Source organism: Ranitomeya imitator, chromosome 3 (assembly GCF_032444005.1).
Source record: "Ranitomeya imitator isolate aRanImi1 chromosome 3, aRanImi1.pri, whole genome shotgun sequence".
Classification (NCBI taxonomy): Eukaryota; Metazoa; Chordata; class Amphibia; order Anura; family Dendrobatidae; genus Ranitomeya; species Ranitomeya imitator.
Window position 1 is genome coordinate 130,329,832 of NC_091284.1, and position 16,925 is coordinate 130,346,756.

Consider the following 16,925-nt stretch of genomic DNA (forward strand, 5'->3'; position numbering starts at 1 on the left):
TTCCTTCCCAGCTTCATATATGACTATCGATCTAGGTCCCTGGATCAACGTCCCATCACAGAATCCGGTACTCAGAACCTGTAATATTATATTTATCAAGAAAGGCATCCAGGCCTCCTTGTACTTGTTTAGTGAATTGTCCATTTCCATGATCTCACTGCTTTTTCAGTAAAGAATTTATGTCTATGATGATTAATAAAACCCTCTTTGCTCAGGCTGTAGATAATGCCTTCTTGTCATCCATGCAGGCCTAATTGTGAAAAGATCATTATACAGATCTCAGTACTGTCCCCTCATATGTTTGTAAATTGTAATAAGATCGCCCCTAAGCCTTCCTTTTTCCAAACTGAATGACCCCAACTTCAATAACCTTGGTCGCTCTTCTCTGCATCCACTGTAGATCATCTACGGTATGTCCTTCTTCTACACTGGAGCCCAAAATTGAGGAAACAATCAGGAAATGAGTAGTTTGGGGCCCTTTATAAAGGTGCAACAAAAAACAAAACCCATTTAAAAGTACCTTTTATTAATATAATTCTAAAAAAGGTAGTAAAGCACCTGGATGTAGGCAACCAAACACAAAGCTATATCTATAGATATACTGTATGCAAATTGTCTCCTCAGAGAGGACGAGGACTAGATCTCCAGCGCCACCTATAGGAAGTAGCCTTTAGGCTATGTGCACACATTTTGGATTAGCCTTAGGAATTTCTGGAGCGGATTCTGCCTCTCCTGGCAGAAAACGCAGCTGCGGATTTGTCGCGTTTTTTGTGCGTATCCGCAGCATTTTTTGTGCGTTTTTGCTGCGGTTTTATTGCGGATTTGCTGCGTTTTTTACCCCTGCTGTTTTCTACAATGGAATGGGTACAAAAATGCTGCAGATTCTCAAAAAAGAAGTGACATGCTACTTCTTTTAAACCGCAGCGTTTCCGCACCGGATTATCCACAACGTGTGCACAGCTTTTTTTTTTCTCATTGATTTACATTGTACTGTAAATCAATTGCGGATCTGCAGCGTTTCTGCACCCCAAAAAACACTGCAGATCCGCAAAGAACCCGCAACGTGTGCACATAGCCGTAATGAGCCTTGTTGACTTAGGATAAAAGCCAAAACCAGAATTCAATTTGCAGACACTGTGTTTCAGGATACTGCCCCTCATCAGTGCAAAGTGTGAGATCTGGTTTGGTGGGGTGATATAAAAGTACACACTTTTATGGTCTGGGGAGTGCTTGCATCCATTATAGCACTGCTCCCTCTTTCTTTTTTTCCTTCACTGTGTGATTCCACTGATGAACCCCTGGATTACCAGAAGGGGGGGAAACGCATCGGGACCCTGCTGGTATGATGTCCATCACCTGGCAGCTCCTCTAAGAACCTTCTTATTCAGGCCATACTGGCTCCATTTCAGCTTATTTATATTGTCTATTATTTTGGTTGCTGTCCATCATCAGGGACATACCCCCTGTGTGTAGGGATGAAGATTGTAATGTCATTTTGTATATTACTTATAGGGTTAGTTAACCGGGTCAAAGGGGTGATAATCGCTTTTTAGCGGGGAAGCCATATCATATTGATAGGGTGCCAATTTCTGAGGACAGAAAGGGAACAGTATAGGGCAAATTACTCCCCGAATTCTCTATTTCACCACATGACCCTTTGTGTGTGTATGTATATGTCTCCGAATTTACAAGCAATACATTTTGGGGTTTTTTCTGAAAAGGAGAAATGGTCAAAATAAAAAAAACAACAAAAAACAGTGCTTTCAGACCTCAAATAATGCAAAGAAAACAAGTTCATAATCTTTTAGAAACTACAATACTAATGTTTTAATTCACGAAAAAGTCAGAAATCAATATTTTGTGGAATAACCATGATTTTTAATCACAGCTTTCATGCGTCTTGGCATGCTTTCCACCAGTCTTTCACACTGCTTCTGGCACAAAAATGTAAGCAGTTCTTCTTTGTTTGATGGCTTGTGACTATCCATCATCCTCTTGATTACATTCCACAGGGTTTCAATGGGGTTCAGGTCTGGAGATTGGGCTGCCCATGACAGGGTTTGTGATGTGGTGGTCTCACAATTTATACCAGAGCTGTATATATGCATATATTATTAGTGTTTGTTTGCTTACATCCAGGTGCTTTAGTACCTTTTTTAGAATTCTATTAATAAAAGATAAGTTTTTAAACCCAAATTGTGCACAGTAGTGTGGCCGCATGAGGGAATTTTACAGAGGCGAAATAAAAGTTCTTGAAACTTTAGCTTCCATTCCTCTTTATTTTTGTTTTTCATGGAGGTTTTAGTTTTTCACTTCCTAAAATTCTTTTAGTGATCCGAGTCCAAGGGGAAAACACTTTTGGACTAATAAAAAAAAAAAAGTTTAATCTACTTATTCATTCATATGAGGTGAGGCACCTGAATGTTACAAGGCAGGAAAGTCCTCTAGATGTTTTTGTTAATGAGTCTGTTTACTCCTTGACTTGGGCATGGAGGACTGTTAATAAATAGGAGCACTTAGAGGCTGCGAGGCAGGACATGACCTTTCCCTGCATTATCACTCTCCTGCTATAATGGAAGGATAATATACTTCAGAGGCACCGCTCATTTTGCCTTCAGAACACGCCCTGGGAACAACTTTTTTTTTTATTACAAGTGGAACAAAAGAAATAGTTTTATAACCATGCTACGTGCAGCTGCTGGCAGGACTGATAAAAGGGAGCGAGTTGGGGGAGAGTGAGGGAGACTTGAGATAATTCCTTCCTTCACAGTAGAGACCTGTAGAACTTTGTTCATTGAACTGTACTCCAAGGTGAAGAAATGCTGGAGCTGCGTCTGCTGGATCCATGTAGACATGTGGGAAGACGTGTCGGGATACGTAGCCACAGAGGAATTCTGTTTGCCTGTATTCACAAAGACATGAGGAGGCATTACATTGTCTAATGTGTTGTAAAATGAAATATGGTGTTATTATACTTGTAGTATTAATACTAGGGCTGCCTGTTATTGAGAAGAGAATCTGTAGTATTTCCCCTAAAAAACAAATAAAATAACTCCCAACGTTCCCATTACAGCTCCCATATATGCGGTCATCCATCTTCTTCCAGATTCCAAAATGATGTTTCTGTCTTAGCCGAATTCTGGAGGCTGTCGTTTTCATTTTTTTTACTTTGGGCCTAAAAACTAAGGCCACGTTCACACGCTCAGTATTTGGTCAGTATTTTACCTCAGTATTTGTAAGCCAAAATCAGGCGTTGAACAATCAGAGAAAAAGTATAATAGAAACAAACACGTCACCACTTCTGTATTTATCACCCACTCCTGACTTAGAAATACCGATATAAAATACTGACCAAATACTGATAGTGTGAACGTGGCCTAACAGGCAGCTAGTTGCTAAAAAAAAGCAACTACCTGCCTGTTCCACCGTGCGTTGGCTCAGAATGGTCACTGCCTGCTCCTGACGACTATTAACCCCGTAATGACCGCCAATACGTCTTTTAACTGACCTGAGATATGAGAGAATAGCCTCCCCATACAGGTGACAATCCAGCAGCTGTTGGCTGTACACTATAGCTGACAACTTCCTGCAACAGCCACGATCAGTGTTTGCACCGTCCAAATCTGTTTAACCCCTTAGATGCTGCTGTCAATAGTGACTACATCATTATAAATGGTTAACAGAGTGTGGGGGCTTCCCCTTTATCCCAATTGGCACCATGAGATCATAATTTTGTGGTCCTAATGTTTGCCATGGCAATTCATGACCAAATAGCGGCCTTAGAGTCTGCCGGCTGTAGTAATCTGTTCAGAAGTTAGAGATATTTAGGTGGTAAAAATACACATTTTCATTTCTGTCATACCACTTTGCATTAATTCCTGCAAAGCACCTGAAGGGTTAATAAACTACCTGACAGCAGTTTTCAATATGTTTAGGGGTTCTGTTTTTAAAATGGTATCACTTTTGGGGGTTTCCCAATATATGGGACCCCTAAAGGCACTTCAAACCTGGATAGTTCCCTAAAAAAATAAATTTTGTAAATTTCTATGAAAAAAAGAAAAATTACTGCTACATTTTTAAACCTCCTAAAATGCTAACAAAATAAAATAACATTTTACAAATGGTGCTGATGTAAAGCAGACATGTGGGAAATATTATTTATTAATGTTTTTCTATGGTATGACTATCTGGATTAAAGGGATAATCATTCAAAGTTTGAAAATTGTTAATTTTTTGAAATTTTTCTCAAATTTCTGATATTTTTTATAAATAAACACAAAACATATTGACCTACATTTATCATTATCATAAAGTATAATGTGTCACGAAAAAACAGTCTCAAAATCACTGGGATTTGTTGAAGCGTTCCAGAGTTATTACCACATATAGTGACACTGGTCAGATTTAAAAAATTTGGCTCCGTCACTAAGGGGTTAACCTGCTTCGCGTCTACAGAGCAGCTCTTCTTCTACCGGGCTGCTCTGTCAATGGGGTAGGACTGCCGGCATCATGCTGATTGACAGCCAGGTTACTGCGAGTAGGCAGCAGGGAACCAGCTATCAATCAACATTACCTCAGCAGTGACGGCAGAGCGGAAGAGAAGCCTCTATTTTGTTGACGTGACATCAGCGGAAGCAGTTGAATCGCTGGCAGGAGAAGCTTGTGACCGTTCTGTGCCGACAGAGCTCAGTCCTGGGCAGAATAGGCAGATAGTTGCTGCCTGTTACTTTGTAGGCCATATTAAAAAATGCGGGATAACCCCTTTAACCGGGGCATAAACATGTGTGCTGTGCGTGGGCGATTTGTCTGAACAAATCCTAATTTTACTGGGATGTTCATGATCAAAGGCACTAGGATGTTGGGTGACAACCTAAGTTGGGGAGCTATGATCGGAGCTTTATGATTTGTTCTGAAAGTGAATCTATCATCAGAAAATGACCTATTGGTTAAATCAGGATTTTGTGTTATACATATAAAAATATATTGGGAGTTGTTTTTTTCATATCATAATCTTTATTTTAAAAAATTAGTAATCTTATAATTTTCATAATGGCTTTTTTTTTTAAAAAAAACTTCCTGTCCTTTCAAGAGGAGTTTGCAGCAGGCTCCTTATCAGCAGAGGCAAGATTACAATGACAGTTAACACCTTTATACAAAGATGATAACACAGGATCCACAATAAATAATGTCACACCTGGCGCTCCTCCTCCTCCATCACAATGGCCTTACCACAAGGCTCATTATATACCTCAATACAAAAAGATCCAATATGACCATTGCAGCTCATGTACACGTGTTGTTTCCTTAAACAGGAAATTAGTCTTAATAATCCCCTGTGGCCACTGTGAAAATTTGCAAGTTTTCTATTTTTATACATATGTTTTATATAAGGTAAAAATAAAATTTAAAGAAAAAATCCAAATTTTAAAGAAATATATAATTCAGAGAAAAGTCTGATTTAAACAATAGGTTGTTTTCTGATGATAGTCTCTCTTTGAAGAAACAGATTACAGGTCCCATACACATTAGATTAATTCAACCAAACCTGTCAATAATGCCAAGACCTGCTGGCTAGCTAATGTGTACTGGAGTGCCTTGATAACCAGCGTCAGATGTTGGTGGAAAGAAGGGTCGGGTATGTTGGATTTAATAGACCTGAGTCTAGTTACAACCATATCAGCTGTGTTACTTGCCCAAACTTGGTCAGGTAGCCCACTGCTAGAGACGCTGGGCAGCTGGCTACTACTGACTTTGTATATGGGAAGTTGGCAGAATCAGGGCTGTGGAGTCGGTAAGCCAAACCTCCGACTCCGACTCCTCAATTTCTATCACACCGACTCTGACTCCACCAAAATGGGCTCCAACTCCATGACTTCGACTCCACAGCCCTGCCAGGGCTGTGGAGTTGGTAAGCGAAACCTCCGACTCCTCAATTTCCATGACTCCGACTCTACCAAAATGGGTTCCGATTCCGACTCCACAGCCCTGGCGACCAAAAGATTTATGTATACTGGTAATCCTTTCTAAAAGGAAATCTGTGGTCTGTATTATTAGGTTAAAAATAGTGATAAACAATTTAGAATATTTTAACAAGATTTATTTCAGTTGATATAAAAAAAAAGTTTACGTAAGCTGTCCATAGACATGAGATATTTATCTGCAGATGATTGGTGGATTCTGTGCATCTTGTGTGTGACCAACACAGACATCAGATTCTCCACAGACCTCAGCATTTTTCAGCCATACACATTCAGTGTCAGTGGCTCATTTGAACAAATTTTTGTTAAGGATTTTGCTTCAAAACTTGTGTGAATGTTCACATGGTTGTTGATATTTTTGTCACATGAATGGCAGCAATCTGACTGCAGAAATCTAAGGACCATCGTCAGGGTCCTATCACAGATTCACTGCAAAAACTAAGATTTTTAAAAAAAATTTGAGGAGAAATCCTCTGTGTGAACAGAATTTCTATCCATTTTAGCCATGTCTAAAATGAAAGGCTCATTCGTTGAGATAATATTTTTGGTTTTAAGTTGTGATTTTTGTTTTATGGTCCTGGAAATGTCAGAAGAAAAGAGACCCTTCACCCAAATGATAAAATCCACACAGTGCTTCACTTGCCGCTTGTTATGTGTCTTCTGAACTTCCGGTCATGTGCAAGTGCGCCTTTGAAGCCGGAGAACCGTACACCCAACTTCTGAGGCGCACTTTACGTGACCGGAAGTTCAGAAGATGGCTCACTGTCATGCGTAGTGCGTCTCTGAAGCCGCGAAGCGTGCGCGCACCTGGCTACTGAGGTGCAGTGATGCTACCGAAATGTGTGGCGGGCGTACGCGAGATTTGCAGTATCTGGCGATGACGACAGCTCCTGCAAATTATGTTGGCACGCCCACAGGGGTGTGATAACATGGAAAGAGGGCTTACTAATCTGGGGCAACTAACGCCCCATGGACTAGTCAGAGCCTGAATTATCATAGGAGGCAGGGACAATATAAATGCTTTTTTTAAACCTAATTTTTACTGAAAAATGTTATACGGGGCTAGTTAGGAAGGGAATTTCCTCATAAATATATGGATGCTCCTGGGTTGGGGTGTACGACACGTTCCCTTTAATGGGTAAATGGCTTTTAGTGCTGGACTATTCTGGATCTTCATGACTGTATACTGGGAAAATTACTGAAGTGAGAACAGACTGGTGGAGCTAATTTGTGCCTGTTTGGTTGGCACCGTTTTCAAAGGAGTAAACCTGACTCGGCTTGGATCCCCATTACACAATGCCAGCGCTCATGTAGCCATTCAGAGAGCAGGCTGTTTTTTTTTCTGAGTTTCATACGCTACAGCACGGCCTCTGCGAGCCAAGAAGTATGGAACATTTGATTAAATTAACTCCATTTTCCATATGTGGGAGTTGTTACATAAGATCACACGTTTCGAACAAGCCCTTATTAAATGGAACAGATCATAATTAATACTATATTAAAGGCATTGTTAAAAATAACACTTACACAAAGTAACCACATTACTGATTTATGAGGCAACAACTTATTAACCAGGGACGTCTGAAAACTGCTGCAGGTACCATGCAAGCCATCTGTGATTTCATGTTCTCGCACCCTGCAGCCCCCAAGGCTCGCCCAGAAGGCAGGAACCAGGAAGATTATCTATAGCCGGGAAAAAATGGAGCAGCTAATTGCATCAGGTCTCTTATTAGGCCGGCTTCACACTTGCGAGTTTTACGGACGTAAGAGCGCAGAAACTACGTCTGTAAAACTCGCAAAAAATACGGCACAATTATTCTCGTGGGAACTTACCTAGAAAGCTCCCAGGCTTTCTAGGAAAGTTCCCACGATCTATGAACATCCAGCAGGGGGCGCCTCACCGCAAATGAAGCTAAATATAGCTCATTGATCTATATTTAGACTCATTCACCGGGGTTTTGCAGCGAGGAGTAGCATTGCAATAGCAAAGCTCCTTGCTGCAAAATGTTTTAACCCCTTCAGAAGGATTTACATCGTTGGACGTTACAGATCTGCGGAGGGTAAGTATATTGTTGGTTTATTATGTTTTTTCTTTCACAGAACGAGGGTCTTCAGTGACTGGATTGGGCGTAGAATAAAATACTCCAACAACCATTGTTTTTATTTTATTAAAATAATTTTAAATAATGTGTTTGTGTTTTATTTAACCCTTTACTACAATTGGATTAATAATGGATAGGTGTCATAATTGACGCCTCTCCATTATTAATTAGGCTTAATGTCACCTTACAATAGCAAGGTGGCATTAACCCTTCATTACCCCATATCCCACCGCTACACGGGAATGGGAAGAGAGTGGCCAAGTGCCAGAATAGGCGCATCTTCCAGATGTGCCTTTTCTGGGGTGGCTGGGGGCAGATATTTGTAGCCAGGGGGGGGCCAATAACCGTGGACCCTCTCCAGGCTATTAATATCTGCCCTCAGTCACTGGCTTTACTACTCTGGCGGAGAAAATTGCGCGGGAGCCCACGCCAATTTTTTCCGCCATTTAACCCTTTATTTTAAGAGCTAGAACGGCCAAATTTTGCAGATACACACTACTGACATTAGTAGTGTGGAATCTGCAAAAAAAATGGAGAGAAGACATGGTTTACTGTATGTAAACCATGTCTCAAATCATGTCGGGTTTTAGGAAGGAGAAAGAAAAAGCCGGTAATTGAATTACCGGCTTTCAAGCTGTGTAGCGCTGGAAAAAATATTAATATATATACATATATGTGTCTAATGACATATATATATATATATATATATATATATATATATATATATATATATATTTTTTTTTTTTTTTTTTCTTTTTGGGACACATGGATCATTTCTATAGCGGTATGTTGGTTTTGCAAGCCTGCGAGAAAACCACGCAGTACGGATGCCATACGGATTACATACGGAGGATGCCATGCGCAAAAAACGCTGACACACCCTGCCTACGGAGGAGCTACGGACCACTATTTTCGGGACATTTCAGCGTATTACGGCCGTAATATACGGACCGTATTTTCATACGCTGAGTGTGAAGCCGGCCTTAGACTTTTAGATTCATTGAGCTGCTCATGAATTTAAATTTTTTTTTTGTGTGGAAATTACTATCATATTTTTCTGCCCAAATTATAAAAACTTCCATGAGCTCACATATGATTCAATACTCTTGATTGCAGATCAGCAGCACACGGTGCGCTAAGACAGATACAAGCATTGAGTATATGACATGTAAGCTGCATTACGGCTGCAAAACATATCCTTTGATTTAAATAATTGGCCCACAAATTGGGCAATTCGTGTGCGCCCACCAGCCACAACCTTTCTTTGATGAGACCCTAACCTTTTCTATTAGACATACCTCCCTTGGGGCAAAAGTTTACAAATTTAAAGGGCAAGTAGGATCCAGCACTAATTTAAGAAAGCCTAAAGCCTCATCCAGACATCTGTTTTTTTGCATGCATGTTCTATCTGTGTATCCATTATAGTCTATGGGGCAGTTTACATGTACCGTATGTGTTTTTTTTTTTTTTGATCTGCACCAAAATACAGACAGATATTTGATCCGAGTCACAGATCAAAATAATAATAATCTTTATTTTTATATAGCGCTAACATATTCCGCAGCGCTTTACAGTTTTGCACACATTATCATTGTGACCCACACTAGTCTGTGACAAAAACCAAGACAGCACAGATGCCAGCTATATACTGTCCATTTTTAACATTGCAAAAGGCAGGAGAAGCTTTGTAAATTTGGGGGTGTGGGGGCATACGAGGAAATCGCTGATGAAAAACTGATGTTAAAAAAAAAATTGAGAAACTGACCAAACACTGAAAATCTGATGCAGAACACTGATGAAAACAGTCTGAATGAGGCCGTAGACTGATGGGAGGAGGGTTCAGCCCACCATGGAGGCAGTCACAACCTCCAAATGTATTCTACAAAAAAATAATCTGAACAGCACCTGCTAACAATTAAACAAGTGTGAACAGGAGCAAAAGCCTGCAATGTATCATGTATTCAAACACTTCCATATAAAATATACTTACAAATTCATGTGTGCCCACCAGCCACAACAAGGCTAGCTTTCTTTGATGGGACCCTAACCTTTTCTATCAGTCATACCTCGTGTTTCCATTGCAAGAGTATGCTCACACTTGACTTTTGTGATGCGGTTTTTCTGCTTGGAAAACGTGTTAGTAAATGTTTAATTTTGCCCCAGAAACTATAAGAATGTAAGCCAAGCAGACAGATGAGAAATGTTGTTCTTGTAATTGGTCGCAGTTGCATTTATGTTTTATACTAAGGAATCTTTCACCACCTGGTGTGTAGATATAATAGGTGCGGGGGTTGCAATGGCACCCGAGCCCTGGAGACTAGAGGGGCCCCAAAGGTCCCTTTGTGCCATATGAAAAGATAATCACTAATTAAATCCTATGGTTGTTGGGGGCCCCATTGGAGATTTTGCATTGGGGCCCATGCAAGTGACGCCACTGTTCACCACCCGACACCTCATATACTCTCAAACTACAGTAAAAAGTGGATAGGATAGTCAGGCTTACTGCAGGGAAATGATGCTGCAAATATGACCATCACAGATTCAGAATTAGCGTCTTTTTAGCTCGCCAGCCTTTCTACTAGTTCAAGGGATAATAGGGATATTTCTGTTGTGATGCCACATAACCCTTGTGTAATGTCTGGTTAAAAATGAAATCCCAAAATGCTACATTTTACAGGGAATACATCACCAGGTTTTTGTCGCCTAATGTCAGCCCAGTATGATGTAGAGACAGAGACCCTGATTCCACCAATGTGTCACTTACTGAGTTTCTTGCTGTAGTTTTGATAAAATGACAGTTTTATCAGCAGGAAATTATCACTAGAAGACTACTAAATTGGCTGCCATGTAGTTCTGCGTTTTCATGAGCTCTGTATAACCCCGCCCTCACTACTGATTGGCAGCTTTCTCTCTGTGCACAGTGCACAAAGAAAGCTGCCAATCAGAAATGTGGGCGGAGTTACGCAGAGCTCAGCATTCAGAGAACTGCTAGATCTGCAGCAGCGAAAACGGTGATTTTATCTAAACTGTAGCAAGCAGCCCAGTAAGTGATACATCGCTGGAATCGGGGTCTCTGTCCCTATACCCTGCTGCTCTCAGATGGGTAGCAAAAACCTGGTGACAGATTCCCTTTAAGTTGCCTTATTGTTGGGAATGTTTTGGAGCTGTGTTTAATATTAGTTATACCTGTTTCTGGAAAAGCCGGGTAACAGTTGATTGACCTCAGAAGTTCATGAGTGAAGCATCTATAGCCTTATTGTTCAACCGTCACAATATAATCTTCACAGGCATTCAGAAAAAGCTTTACAGATGCCATACCGATGCCAATTTAATGCTGCCAGCAGAGTTTTTATCTCTGGTGTATACGGGGCCTTACATATTCATTTACCACTGCTATACACTGTTTGGATGGCTCATTGATAAGTGGCTGACCTATCATTAATGCACATTTTGTACAGGTCACTTTGTGTACTTACGGCTTTTCTGTCTTATTGTTATGTTGGCATGACTTTATCTTTTATACTTTGTTTAGTAGAAGGAGTAAAATATTAATACCCAAGTTTAGCACATGTTTACAGCGCGAAGAATCCTCCCTTCGGTTCTTCTCTGCGGCTGCCCCTGCTCGCTCCTTTTATCAGCATGTTGGCTTCTGTGAGAATGTGCCACGGGTGTGTAAGAATTTCGGCTGGCAGCCAAGGCACACACTGCCTGCAATCGTTAACTCTGCTCTGCAAAGAGTTCAAACAGCACTAAAGGGGCCGACAGTTAATACAAGATGGAAAGAGAGCGAGGAGGCAGGTCGCTGCAAAATCTCAGCGCCTGCCCTGTCACACACATATCCCTCTGACTTTTCCATTTTATAATCCTACATTTTTATTTATTTTTATTTTTTTAATCTCTGCAAAATAAACTTTGCAGTTGGTATAAGGCTAGAGGCATTATCCCCCCAACCCTGACTGTCTGTCTCTAACTAAAACTAAAAGTTGGGTTGTTGACCACATCCAATCTCAATAGCCTTCCCTTATGTCACACTCAGCCGGTCGGGATTGGGGTCCACACACTGGAGAGTCGGTGGTCACCTGCAAACACTTGCACAGATTATAGTCACCGATGCCTCCATAAAAAAGGAAAGACCTAAGGGCTTGTTCACATGTTGCGTTCTGTGTTTTGTCGTGGAAAAAAAGCACCATTTATAGTATCAGAAAGGTAAATGAGATTTTTAAAAATCAGCTGTTTATTTTTTCCTTGTTGATTTTAGACCTTCAAAGTGTTTTTTTTTTCAGATCTGCAGCGTCAGTTTTTTCAGCATTTTTGTGTGGTTTTTCACCCATTCAAATGAATGGGGGGAAAAAGCGCAAGTAAAAGCACATCAAATTCACAAATTTTACGCAGAATTTTCCCTGCCAACACTGGTTGGATATAAGCTCCGTCGGGGTTTACATCCGAACCCCCCCTGCAAAACGAGATTCAGAGTTATGCACGATAGGTCCACAGACTATAATAGTGCTGACAGAGTCAGCGTGCGTGCTCTCGCTCATCATTTTCAAGCATATACACCTACTGGAGGTGGACACTCAGGCGCCATCTACTATGCCTTGAGTGTGGCCTCCAGTAGGCGTACGTGCTTGAAAATGATGCACAGCAAAGCGCACGTTTGCTCTGTCTGCTCCATTATTGTCTATGGCCACGTCGGCACATATGCCCGAATCCCGTTTTGCGGAGGGGGTCTTTGGATGCAAGCACCAATAGGGCCAAAACTCAATGTCAATGCACCCTGAGTCTTATTTTGGCTTAAAAAAAGACCCTTTCAAAACTGCTGTATGGTGAACCTTTCCTAAAGAAGCCCAATAGCCATTGTCCAGCAGCTAATCTTCCCCCTAGTAATCACATGCCTGCTCTGCTAAGCTTGCCTATATTTTACATAGATAGGGGGAGGCAGTAAGCCCCTGCCAGACACTTCTAGTCGTGGCTTATCGCAAGAAAAACAAATCTTTGTCACCACTGATTTCCTCTCGAGTCGAGGCCCCATACACAGACGGCCAAGGCCCCATACACAGACGGCCGAGGCCCCATACACAGACGGCCGAGGCCCCATACACAGACGGCCGAGGCCCCATACACAGACGGCCGAGGCCCCATACACAGACGGCCGAGGCCCCATACACAGACGGCCGAGGCCCCATACATAGACGGCCGAGGCCCCATACATAGACGGCCGAGGCCCCATACATAGACGGCCGAGGCTGCATGCACAGACGGCCGAGGCCCCATGCACAGACGGCCGAGGCCCCATGCACAGACGGCCGAGGTCCCATGCACAGACGGCCAAGGCCCCATAGACAGACGGCCGAGGCCCCATAGACAGACGGCCGAGGCCCCCATACACAGACGGCCGAGGCCCCATACACAGACGGCCGAGGCCCCATACACAGACGGCCGAGGCCCCATGCACAGACGGCGGAGGCCCCATACACAGACGGCCGAGGCCCCATAGACAGACGGCCGAGGCCCCATACACAGACGGCCGAGGCCCCATAGACAGACGGCCGAGGCCCCATAGACAGACGGCCGAGGCCCCATAGACAGACGGCCGAGGCCCCATAGACAGACGGCCGAGGCCCCATAGACAGACGGCCGAGGCCCCATAGACAGACGGCCGAGGCCCCATACACAGACGGCCGAGGCCCCATACACAGACGGCCGAGGCCCCATACACAGACGGCCGAGGTCCCATACACAGACGGCCGAGGCCCCATACACAGACGGCCACCGTCCTGCACACTTTGCTTTTATACATCTGATGCTCAGTAGTTTATCTTTCTAATCACCTATCAGCTTACACATATAGAGACATATTTCATAACATCGTTTAAATACCTTAAGTGAACTGGGTCAATTACAGAAAAGCCTAAGCAAGATTTGAAGATCATTATGTTTTTCATTCTTTTTTATGTTCTTGATTGCGCAACATTTCTATACTTTTTATACGCTGATTATTTTGTTTTGTTTTGCAATAGTTTTTTTATGGTGTCTAAAAGAAGCCTGACACCTTATCTTATCTCCAATCAGGCCTAAATGGTAACCTGGCTTATTCATGTTCTATATATTCTGCGGCAATGTTTTTAAAAGCTTTTTTTTGTTAGTCATTTCAAGTATTTTCCTTGTAGAATTCCAAAGTTTGTATTTAAGGAAAAAAAATGAAATCCATGAACATCTCGATCTGTCAGTGTGAATGCGCTACATCCATCTCTTCTTTTTAGTAATAGATCTTTTGTGTCCGACAGGAAAAATTCAGCCCGGTCTTGTCGTACTCTGTACATTTTGCCATCTAATGTTAGAGAATGCCCTAGAGGTTATTCCAGATTCTGCAGATACGTCACTGCTTTTTAATTTAAAATAATTGTTTCCTGAATTTGTAACATGACATTTTGGCGGACTTGCTCATTTTTACAGCTAATTTTTAGGTGCAGAGGTTTCTTTGTTCTCTTTAGTGTTCAGACAATGTGGAAATGCAGATAACGAAAATGTGAATCAACTTGATCAACCTCATAGGTGGCATCAGTGAGCAGGAATTCCTTACCGCATAAGTACTTGGCGAGTATGGGTGCCCGTACCTACTAGATTAAAGTTGATGGAAAAAGACGATTTCAACTGGAAGACTTGATCTGCTGGATTGGTGAAACGAGCAACATTTTGTTTCATGACTAACAAACGTTCATAGTCATTAAAAACACTGGTTTGGCGTGTTTGATGTTTTGGGGCTCACAAGCTGCTTCCCAGATCATCCTCCAATAAAAACAAAAGTGTTGAATGAATAAGAATGGGTAATTAATTAACGATTGTTGGTCGTTCAACCAACGATCGTTAATTAATCTTCCAGTTTTTATCTAATGCTTAGAGGTGACCAGACGCAGTAGATGAACATCAACTCAACGAAAAGTGGACCAGTCAACCACCTAATGTGTACAGGGTGGTCCTGACTCTACAATGACACCAGATGTCTGGGGAAAGATGGTCGGCTTGTTGGATTTTAATATGACCGACTCCTTGTTCTCCCCAGAGATAGATAATTTGCTGTCAGAGAATATTTCCCTCTTCCGTAGAGAGCACATGTTCAGCTGTGCATACACGTACATAGGAAGGTTGGACCAAATCGATGTCCCAGCCCAACAAGCATTGTATCTACGGTGCACGGCTACCTTAATTGGTTATTCCCAACATCAGTTATCTACAGGATAGGGAATGTTTTGTTGATAAATGTGGACCGATGACTGGGACTCTCACCGATTCCGATATCCTTAAGGTATCCCTTAGTCTGTAGATAGGTAATAACTTTAAATGTTGGGGATAACCATTTATGGCCATTAATGTTACCATAAACTTTCAAGAAAGAAGCAGACAGCTCCAATAATTCTTAATCTTCACTTGTATGTGTAATATTATTGACATCTGTCCACCAGTCACTGCTTTTTGCTTTTACTCCAGTGAGTGCTGTGTCGGCGGCAGACATCGAAACTTGTCCTAATTATGAGGCTGATGTGTTGTGCAGAATAGGGCTGGTCTGTGTATACGTGGTGGGATTGCCTTCATACTGTACAGAGCGGGTTTTGTGGGGCCCGCTGGGAAGATGCTATGTTTATCTGTGTCCTTCTCTCTTCAGACTAAATATTGTTATCCAGCTTTGAGTACACAGGCATTCCTTGTGGCTGGATTGGAGCGAGCGCTGGAGCCAGGAGCACAATTATTATATTCTCATACGCAGGTTCTTCGTGTTTAGAACGTCTGGGGACATTCCTATCTCATTCTATCTCCTTCACTTCCTCCATGGAGCCCCTCAACCTAGATACCTGATATTGTTCATCTATCTGCAAACATTTACCTTGCACTCTCTCCTTGTTTGCCCACCTATCTCATTTCACTGTCACTCTTTTTTTGCAGCTCTCCGGCTGCACGGATAATGTTCAGCATGGTATGAGGCTACATTTTTTTCACATACACTTTTTTTTTTTTTTTTTAATCCGTGCCAAGAAAAGCATAGCTATCGCCCACAGGGGCCAAATGACCCCTGATCTGGTAAACACTGGGAGCAGTATTCAAGTATTGACTTTTAGCTGAGTTTTTGTTAGAGGTAAAGCAGAGGGCATTGAGTGAGACCAAATTTCATTCCACCCACACCTTCTGGAAATCACAAGCTTTCAGCACAGGCCACCATAGTTTTTCTAAACTATGACCCCAATAACGACCTCTACTATCCCTCTGGTAGTCCTCCTGGTAAAGTAGGGTTCAATTGTTGAGTGAAGGCTGGCCTCACTCAAAGTTTGGTTTGTGGCCAAGTTGGAGTTGATACTTTTAGGCATTGTGGACATCCTGTAGATAGCCATGGTTCATACCAACATGTGTAATCAAAAACTGGAAACACACATACAAAAGAAGACAAGAAAACACACATTTTTGTGACCAACGATCCACAATCCAGCATCAGGCAGCAGCAGTTAGGCTATCTGCACACGTTGCGGATTAGGCTTGGGAATTTCTGGTGCAGATTATGCATCTCTTGGCAGAAAACGCAGCTGCGGATTTGTCACTTTTTTGGTGCGGATTTACTGCGTTTTTTACCCCTGCGGATTTCTATAATGGAATGGGTACAAAAACGCTGCAGTGCCGCAAAAAAGAAGTGACATGCTACTTCTTTTAATCCGCAGCGTTTCCGCACGGAATTTTCCGCACTGTACTGCATTGTACTGTAAATCACTTGTGGATCTGCAGCGTTTATGCACCGCAAAAAAGCTGCGGATCCGCAGGAAATCCGCAACGTGTGCACATACCTTTATACTTCTTGTATGGC

At 42.1% G+C, this 16,925-nt stretch overlaps 1 protein-coding gene across 2 annotated transcripts in view; it reads left to right on the forward strand.

The window, feature by feature from the left end:
* Positions 1–16,925, forward strand: part of RNF43 (ring finger protein 43) — a 65,496-nt gene that overhangs the window by 34,228 nt on the left and 14,343 nt on the right. The gene's annotated exons all lie outside the window — the stretch shown is intronic.